Source organism: Malurus melanocephalus, unplaced genomic scaffold (assembly GCF_030028575.1).
Source record: "Malurus melanocephalus ecotype Western Australia unplaced genomic scaffold, MMel_1.1 scaffold_394, whole genome shotgun sequence".
Taxonomy (NCBI): Eukaryota; Metazoa; Chordata; class Aves; order Passeriformes; family Maluridae; genus Malurus; species Malurus melanocephalus.
The window spans coordinates 305,406-314,501 of NW_026623626.1; positions in this window are offsets into that span (position 1 = coordinate 305,406).

Sequence of the window (9,096 nt, forward strand, 5' to 3'; positions counted from 1 at the left end):
GTGATGAAGAGATGTGCTGATTAATTGAAAAGCTTAGAGCAGATGTAATATRTGGCTCCAGAAATCAATAAAAATGGCTTCAGTTTTACAGATTTTTGTTGTTTCAGAAAATAATACCCAAGGAAAGGAGTGAATGGAAAGATGTGCCAGCTTCCAGAAGGAAAGGTCAAGAGAAACATCAGTCATAGTGTTCTCTCCCTGATGCCCAGCACTGACCATTGAATTCTGAGTCCTGCCCCAATGTTAGACTTGTGATTTATTTTTCTATTGATGGTTTCATTGGGGTAATGTACATGGGAGAAACTTGTTGTATTGACAAGTTGTGCTTTAAAGCTTATGGGGCTGCTGATTTCTAGTTCTTGGGTAAAAAACATCTAGGATTTTGTTCTTTGTTTCAGTCGTGATTATTGCACAGTAGTGGTTGATAGGCCTTCTTGTCCACTGCCTCTCAAGAGTTACTGTTTTTTAACTTCTTCACATATATCAGCCACCTAACTGGAAACAGCTATTAGAAATGAATATAAAAGATAACAGGAGCAATCTAAAAAAAAAAAAAAAAAAACTGTGAAGAAATTAATTGAAAAAGTGGATTGTAATAACCTCATTTAGATTTTTGCAGTGGGCAGCACAAATTACTTACAGCTGATAATGTTGCTCATCAGAGAGACTGTACCTCACTCATGTGGAAAACAAACACCCACAAAGCTTTAATTGCCAGGTCCCTGAGAGACTGGGAAAACCCATCCTTCCCAATGGAATGACTGCTCATTTGGGCATGAGCCATGGTTTGGCCCTGGTAAAGGGGTGCTACCCAGGTGATGGCCCAGGGGSAGCTTGTCCAGATGCTGACTTTGTTGTTTTGTTGACCCCCAGCCAAGGCAGAAGGGGGCTGTGTTAGCACAGGTTTGTGCCGGGTTTGGCACATGAGCAGAAGGCTGAGGGTGGCCCTTCCCTAAAGGCAGAAGGGGGGCCCTGGAGAGCCCTTTGCCTCTTTCTTTAAGGCCAAAGCCTTGCAAGAAGTGTATGCTCCAGCTGCCTGCTTTTACAGTCTGCCTCATTTTTCTACTACACGATTCACAAAGGAAAAAATGTTAGATTGTACTTCTCAGCTTGCTCTTCTTAGAGGGATGAAAATTCGCTTCTGTGCAGCCCTTTAGTGTTGCCAAAGGTTGCTTATTAAATGCTTATCTCTTATGGACTGTCCCTGTAAGTCTCAGAGATGTCTGTCTATACCTTTAGCACTGCCAAATCACAAGCTGAAGGGGAAAGAACTTTGCTTGAAGCTTTAGCTCTGGGATTCGTGTGATTAAACTGGATTCTCATTTCCCATTGAAAAAAGTAAGTTTCCAGCTGCTGTGATTGCAAAGAAAAGGTTAAAAGTCTAAGCCCAAAGTATGCAAAACAAGGGAAGCAAATATAAAGAATATGAGGAGGTTTTTTTCATTTAGTCCTATGTTTTGAACTACTCCTTTCTTTAGGAGGCTGATTCATTCTTTTGAATGGATTGTGCTGGTAGTACTGTATTATTTTGTTCCCYAAGGGATAACTTCAGGGCTTTTTAAATCCAAAACTTCTCTGCCCAGTTCAGACAACTCTCAGAAAATTTGAATGACAAGGAATTTGTAAGAAAAATTAATGATCTGCTATATACATTTTTTTACAACTTTGTRCATGAATGGAGTTGGTTTGTAGARTTACAGAATTGCAGTGACTAATAATAGTAATAAAGTACCTRATTGTATTATGTAGTTAAAGATAGTCATAATAGCCTGATTGTCTTGTCTTCCCACTCCTTGCTGTGACATCAGCCCATCCCAGACCATCACATCCTGCTCGTGGCTGTGTCTTTGTTGATAAATAATGAGTCATTATATGCTCTGCTCTATGACTTGTACAGCTGTGTTGCCCAATTTTCCTCTCCCCAGAATGAAATCCCCCTTTGCATGGATTTACTATGGCTTTAAAACAGCAAAGTTTCTYTTGTGACAAACTGCACTTCAGCAGAAGTAGGAGTGAATAAAATAAGTTGTTTTCTGGATGTTTGGTACCTGAAGTAGGCTCACCTACTTTAAATGATGTATTTTTATTAATGACAGAGCTCCACSACCACTATGTACTGATGGCACAATCTACCACATGCTGAAGCCATCATTTCCATGCCTTGTCCCTGCAGGACACATTTGACCTCTAGAGCCCTGCTGGCACACAGGCATTAAGCTCTACTCGGAACATTTCGATGTTTACACATAAACAGATACATGGAAGTTACATGTTTTCACCACAAATACCACGCTGATTTAGTAATACTGAAATCAAAACTTCTTACTCTCCAGTGTACTGACACCTACACAGCACACTCAGGAAGCTCTTCTAAAACTAAMAGAATAACAAAATCTTTTTTAAAAGTACAAGAAATAATTGTAATGCTTTCCAAAAAGACAAACATATGCTCTGACACTGAGAACACTGAAGAAATATTTTGATCAGTCTAGCACTCTAAATAGTTGATTTGCATAGTTGGGAGATAGTTGTTTTCTTTCAATTTAAATTTAAAAGCATGATCAAGCATGTGACATGGCAAACTTCAAGCTCTGCAAACCTGCTGAATTAATACAAATTTCCTATCAAGAACCAGTGAGCAATCCAGGATGCCTACCTTGTGGATGAGTTGAGAGGAGAGATCCAAAGCATCCTCAGTGAGGCAAGATGGACTATATGTTTGTTTGAACTCTTCGATTTTATTTGGTTATTTTGTAACTCATCCTTGGAAAGCCTGAGAGATAGGGTGCCCCAGGGTGTACAGTGAGAGTATTCATGGATAAAGGAGGGATAGTGGAAACCACAACAAAACATGTGGTCCCTGGGGTGGACAGACGGATGGATGGATAGACTGATGAATGGATGGATGGGTAGTCTTTAATGCTTACTCTCCTAGCTGTTGCCTTGCCCTTCCTTGGCTTTCCCTAGGCTGAGGATCCCAAGCCCCAGCCTATCAGCTGCYGAACAAGCTGCATGGAGTCAGTGGTCTGGTGTAGACTGGCCAGAAGCTTGGCTGTAAGGCTCTGCTGGTGACCTCCCATGGGGCTGCACCTGTGTCCCTCAACAACTTTCCACTGCCCTTTCCCTGTGTGGAAGCACAGAGGTGCAATGCCTGTCCCAGGAGCAGGATGAGCTGGTGAGGTATCGCGTGGCTGTGCTGCTATGAAGCAACACCTAYACTTGGAAAATGTTTCATGCGTGTGTTCAGGGGATGCTGGATGGAAAACCCATCACCTCTCTGCCAGAGCCTGTGTGTTGCACTGAGTGTGCACCTTCTTGTGTCTGGCCTGCAGAGCCTCCTCAAGAGCATCTATTTTCCATTAGACCTAAAGGGATGCAGGAAAGTCCTGTCCTGAATCTCTCTCAAAAGGATCCTGAGTGAAACTTTCTCACCYCCCTGCTTGTTTGCCATGAGCTGGCCTGGGGCAGGTGAAGGAATGCTGCTTCTCCCTTCATAACAGAAATTAAGGTGTTTTCACTGCAACCAAGCAGTGTATTTCATCGCAAAACAACTCTGTTGACTGCTTGCACATCTGTTCCTTTCTTCCCTGTATCACTGTCTCCTCCTTTGGGTTTCTGAGTGCTCGGGGCACCATAAAGTACTGCTCGTGGTGCCCCAGACCTGCACAAGGGATTCCCTGCTCCCTAGCCCCAATTAAAGAGCCATTCTTGTGCACAAGAGGGACTGGTTTTGGACAGAGATGAGCCCCTGCAGCCCTGCATAGGAGATGAGTTAACTGCCCATTTGCTGCCTCTCTCTCTGTTCCTTCTGGTATTGGGGTGGAGGGATTGCAAATTTGATTTGTTAAATAGGTTTAAGAAAATGTGAATGATAATTATAAAATTCCCCGAGTCTTTTTTTTCCATGATAAATTTTATGTAGCTGGCAGTTAAAATAAGTGATTACCTCATAAATACCGTTTTAATAGCCTAGTCAACKCATAGCCTCGGCTGTTCTGAGATTTTTATCTCAGAAAAGGGAGGGGAAAAATCCTTTCCCATCRATTTATATTGGTGTAGCGGCTGCTGCTGCCGCTCATTGCTTGCTGAGTAATTTGGGGGGAACATATTCTTCCCATTCAGGCAGACACACAGTGAGTGAGCACGGATGCTGGTGGGGGCTGGCCACCCTGTGTCCACTCAGCCAACTGTGCCCTGGCCAATGATGGCCCTGGCCAGCATGCCAAGTGCTGCAGCTGAAGCTTTCATGGTAACAACCTCATGTTTTCCAAAGCCAGTCATTCCTGCACACATCCTCCTCCATCAGCAACAGGCAAGCAGGCCAGGACCCTGCCCACATCCTTGTTACTAAATTGGAAAGAGGTGAATTTGGTGAATGGACTATTCATTGGACAAGGAATTGGCTGGATGGCTGCATCCCAATAGTTTTGCAGTCAATGGCTCAATGTCCAAATGGATTGATTACAAAGGATCTCTCTCAGGGGTGCATACTGTGTCTGGAACTGTTCAATATTTTTATTATTGCCACAGACATTGGTGCTGCCTTGGCAGGTTTGTGGATGACAGCAAACAGAGGRTGCAGTGGGTTTGCCTGGGGGAAGGGAAAGACCTGGACAGACTCGAGGGGTGGCCCTGAGTCAACCTCATAGAGCTCAGCAAGGCCAAGGGACACCGTTTTGACCCCTTTCAATACTTAAAAGGGGCTTTAAAGAAGGATGGARAAAGACTTATTACCAAGACCTGCMGTGACAGGGCAAAGGGCAGTAGTTTTAAACTGAAAGAGGATAGATTWAGGTTGGATGTAAGTAAGAAATGCTTTACTTTGAGGGTAGTGAGGCACTGGAACAGGTTGCCCRGAGAAGCTGTGGATACCCCATCCCCGGAGACATTCGAGACCAGGTTTTATGGGGCTTTGAGCAACTTGCTCTAGTGAAAGGTGTCCTTGGCTCATGGCGGGGGGTTGGAGCACAGATGGTCATTAAGCTCCCTTCCCACCGAAACCATTCGGTGACGGGGGCACCCTCRGATTTGAGTGCAAAATTGGCTAAAYCCCGAACAATCCCGCCCCGCCCCCTCCTCTCCCGCCTGTCCCCGGGAGCGCCGGGCGGCGCCAGGGGGCGCTGCGGCCCCGCCGTTGCGGCGGCGGCGCGGGGGCGGCGGGAGCGTTGATCCTAATTGGAGCCGACGSGCGGCTCCTCCATAATCCTCCGACATCCCCCCGCCGGCTCGTAATTCCTGGGCGGGCGCTGCCGCCGGCTCTGCGGGGGAGCCGCCGCCGCAGCCGGGCAGGTGTTGCCGCCGGGCGGGCCGCGCCGCGCCGCCCCCTGCCCGCCTCCCCGCCGCGGGGGGCCCGGCGGCCATGTTGGCCCCTGGCGTGAGGGGGCGGGGGGTGCGGGAGAGGCGCCCCCGGTAATGATAGAGCGGTAAAAGCTTCTTTGTGGCGATAATCGGCGCACGTAGCCCTGGCGCTGCCGCCTGCGAGCGCTGGCGTCATTCCCGCAGAGGCGAGGGATGCCTCGGCTCCCCGCGGTTCTCCGGAGGGCAGGATGGGGGCATCCCTGGGATGTGGCCTTGCGCCCGCGGCGGGGCAGCGGCCGGGCTCGGGGCACCACCGGAGGCTGCGTTCGGTAAAGGCAAGGTCGGTCGTGTCCCGCCCGCCACCTCACARGCAGTGTGTGTGCCTGTGCCGTGCTGCAGTCGGGCTTTTGCTGAAGAGGCTTCTTGTGGGAGGCTGGTATTTGAGGGAAAATTTGGAGTGACTGGGTCAGGCTCCAAGCCCGTGTATGTGTGGGTACCAGTGCTTCCAGTAACAATATCCGTGACTTTCCAGGTTGTATCGGWGCTGTTGGCATGGCACAGGAGAGGAGTTGAGTTCAGCAGGGCTGCTGGACTCAGGGAGAAGCTGCCAAGTGCTGTCTCTTCCCTCCCATAGCATCTGTCAGGGTTCTGGGTGAGAAATAGAGTTCCTTTGCTCTGTTCACTGACTGAAGGGTACACATTGGTTTTGCTCCTGAGCTGTGTAGGGGGCCCTGGACCTCAAGCGCTAGAGCCATTGCAACATCTGCATGTGTTTGGGACCCAGGGTTTGCCTGCTGGCTCCCAGCCCTGTTCTCAGGCTGGCATTATCAGATTACCACTGTCTGCGTCTGTATTCATGTAGGCACTCATTTTTTCCTCTTCCTGTGCACACAAATTCATCTTGCTAGGGATGGCATGCTTCTGCAGGTTTGCCAGAAGTAGAAATATGAGTTGTTCAAGAGTCTTAAAGGTTTGGACTCTAAGGTTGTTTCCACACTCATTTTAAACAGATGTAAATCAAGAGTTAACTCTGCTGAAAGAAGAGTTGTGCGGCACAAAACCATTGTGCATTTCTCTGAACAGATAGAGCTGACTGTCAGAGAAATAAAAATAATGAAGTGGTGGTGAATAAGCCAGGCACCTTGCTTTCAGCTGTAATACACAGAGTTTCTGAGGAGCAGATGTTCTTCCTCTTCYAACTGCTGGTCTCTAGCTGAACATGGCTGAGGAAGCAATGAGGTCCCCTGAGCCTGTGTGAGGCATGAATCTATCTACAGGTCTTAATGATGTCTTTAAGGCAGAGTCCCTGCAATCTGATCCTTCGATGTAGAATTACAGTATTATATGTGCTGCCAGACATGTTACAGACATGCATTGGCTTAACAGAGACCTGCCTTTGCATGTCTGTTGATGCATGCAATAAATCATTAAAGCAAGATTAATGGGCATACTCTTTGGCAGTTCTGTGATTTTGGGGCAGATTTATGTTTCTTGGTGGGTCCTGTAATCACTGGTGCCATACATTACACCGTCTGAGCTGATTGCTCATGCCATAGTGTAAGGACTCTTTCAGTCCYTTACAACGAGTACTATTGCCATTTCCAACAGGACTGGGCAGCTCTTCCACTGCCTGGGCTCTTATTTGGTATTAGTGGGATTGATAAAAGTTTCTCCCATCCATTCACTTTAACATGCTCCCTGATCCCAGCAAATAGCTGTGTACTGAACTGGGACAATGAATCTCTGACCTTTACATGAGCCTGGAACAGGCATGAAGAGAAGCTACACTAGCMTGCTTCTCTGTTTCTGCATTTAGACTTGAGGTAAACTTGTCATCTGAGAGTGTTCCATTCTCCAGTACTTCAGTTTTTCTTCTAGTGGCCACCTAGAGAAGATTGTTTATCATTCACTTTAAGGGGGTTTGCTTTACAGAAGCTTCTATTTTCTGTATTTAGATAGCATTTGTTTTTCTTTGCATTGACTTTCTTCCCCATATAACACCTTTATGCTTTCTTCTCTACTATCTTAGAGGCACCTACAGTGGAAACAAGGATGTATTTGTTTTTACGTTAAACACTGAAATCTCTGCATTCCCCAATAAAAATATTGTTTTCCCTTTTCATGTGTTTACTATTGGATATTGTGCTCCCAACCCCTGTACATTGTGATACCTTTCTAGCTATACTCTTWAAAAAATCCATCAAGTTTTTGTTTCCTCCTACCCAGCCCCTGCCTTAACTTTGTGGAATTCTTTTCTACTTCATTCTCTGTCATCTGTCTGTTTGAAGTCCCAGTTCTGCTTTGCCATTATATCTTCCAGCTTCTTAATGCTGGCCATCATGTTCCCCCTCACAGCTTCAGTTTTAGCCATTCCCCTCCTGTGCAAAACTGCTGGTAAACTTTGAAAGAGCTCAGTCTCTCTTCTAGTTGTGCTTCTAGGATGTTTCATTTGCCCATGCCCTATTGCCTTTTCACTTTGGAGCTGAGTATTACCTGGAGATGGTCACCACAGTGTGAAAGGTTTTTTTTAGTTTTGAATGTTTGGACTTGCAAATCTGAACAAGCTGAGTGTCATCCTGGGAATGGTCTATCTTCTGTAGCCTTGCTGCCAAGGGTTGTGGGCTCATATTTCTCTAACACGTGTGCAAATGCTGCACTGGCATCTGTATTCAGGAATTGTATCTTTCTYGATCTTTAAAAATTGGTCCCTTGAAGCCTGAGCTGTGTAGGGAAGGTCTGTGAAGGTGGGTTAATAACCAGCAATTTGCATTGTGGTCCTGTGATCCAAGGCAGTGAACATTTGTGTGGATACTCCTTGGTGGAGTGTTGCTTAAATATTGGCCARTGCCTTGTTCTGCATTTACCATGGGGCTCAAGCAAAGGAGTTTAAACCTTTACCTGTCTGTCTCCTGATCTATTCAACAGCTGTTTAATAAAGTCCAGGGAACTAGACTTTATGATTTAGGATTGACCCGGACATTTCTGAATCTTCCCCACTTCTCTCATTCTGAGCAAGTTATGCTTCAATTTGGTGTATATCCACGTACATATCTGTTTCCTCTAGTGACTGTTACTGCTTGTTTTTACTGGTGGCAGTTCTGGTATATATGTGCTGAATGCAGAAGTCAAAGGACTTACCACCTTTTTTCTCTTTGTCCTCCTGAACAAATTTAAGTCTAATTTTGGTGTATGTAGAAGAGAGTATCCCTTTGTATTAAGTCAAGTCAATTTGGCTACAGAAGCTCTTGAATCCAATGTCGCTGATTCTGTGGAAGGAGCAGTTACCAGCCACACCAGTCCTTGCAGAGCTGTAGGATAATCAAGACCCAGAGTGGTTTCAAAGCATTTTCCCTGCCAGCCACACGTGCAACAATCTACACAAACTTGTGGAAATCTGCCTGTGCTATCTCATGGACCTTACTCAAACCAGTGGAATCCATCTGTATCTTTCATTTCACCTAAGTACTGCAGAAGGAGCTTACAGGACAACTAAATAAAAGGGTCAGTACTTAYGGTAATTGAGGCTGCTTGTCTGTCCTTCAAAGGATGGTATTTGGTCCTCTTTGTGGGAAGAAAATCCACCAGTCACATTTTTGATCCACAGTGAACAAACTGATGAGTTTTCTTACTTGAAAATGTGTTCTTAAAAAAAATATGGCCACTGGATCTCTGTAGTTCGGACTGTACAGTTCTTCCTAGAACTAGATCTAARACAAGTGTTTTAAATAGTAGGTTTGCTGAAGAGAACAAATTTTTCAGGGAGAGCAGATCTACTTTGGTATGACATGAAATTTGGTG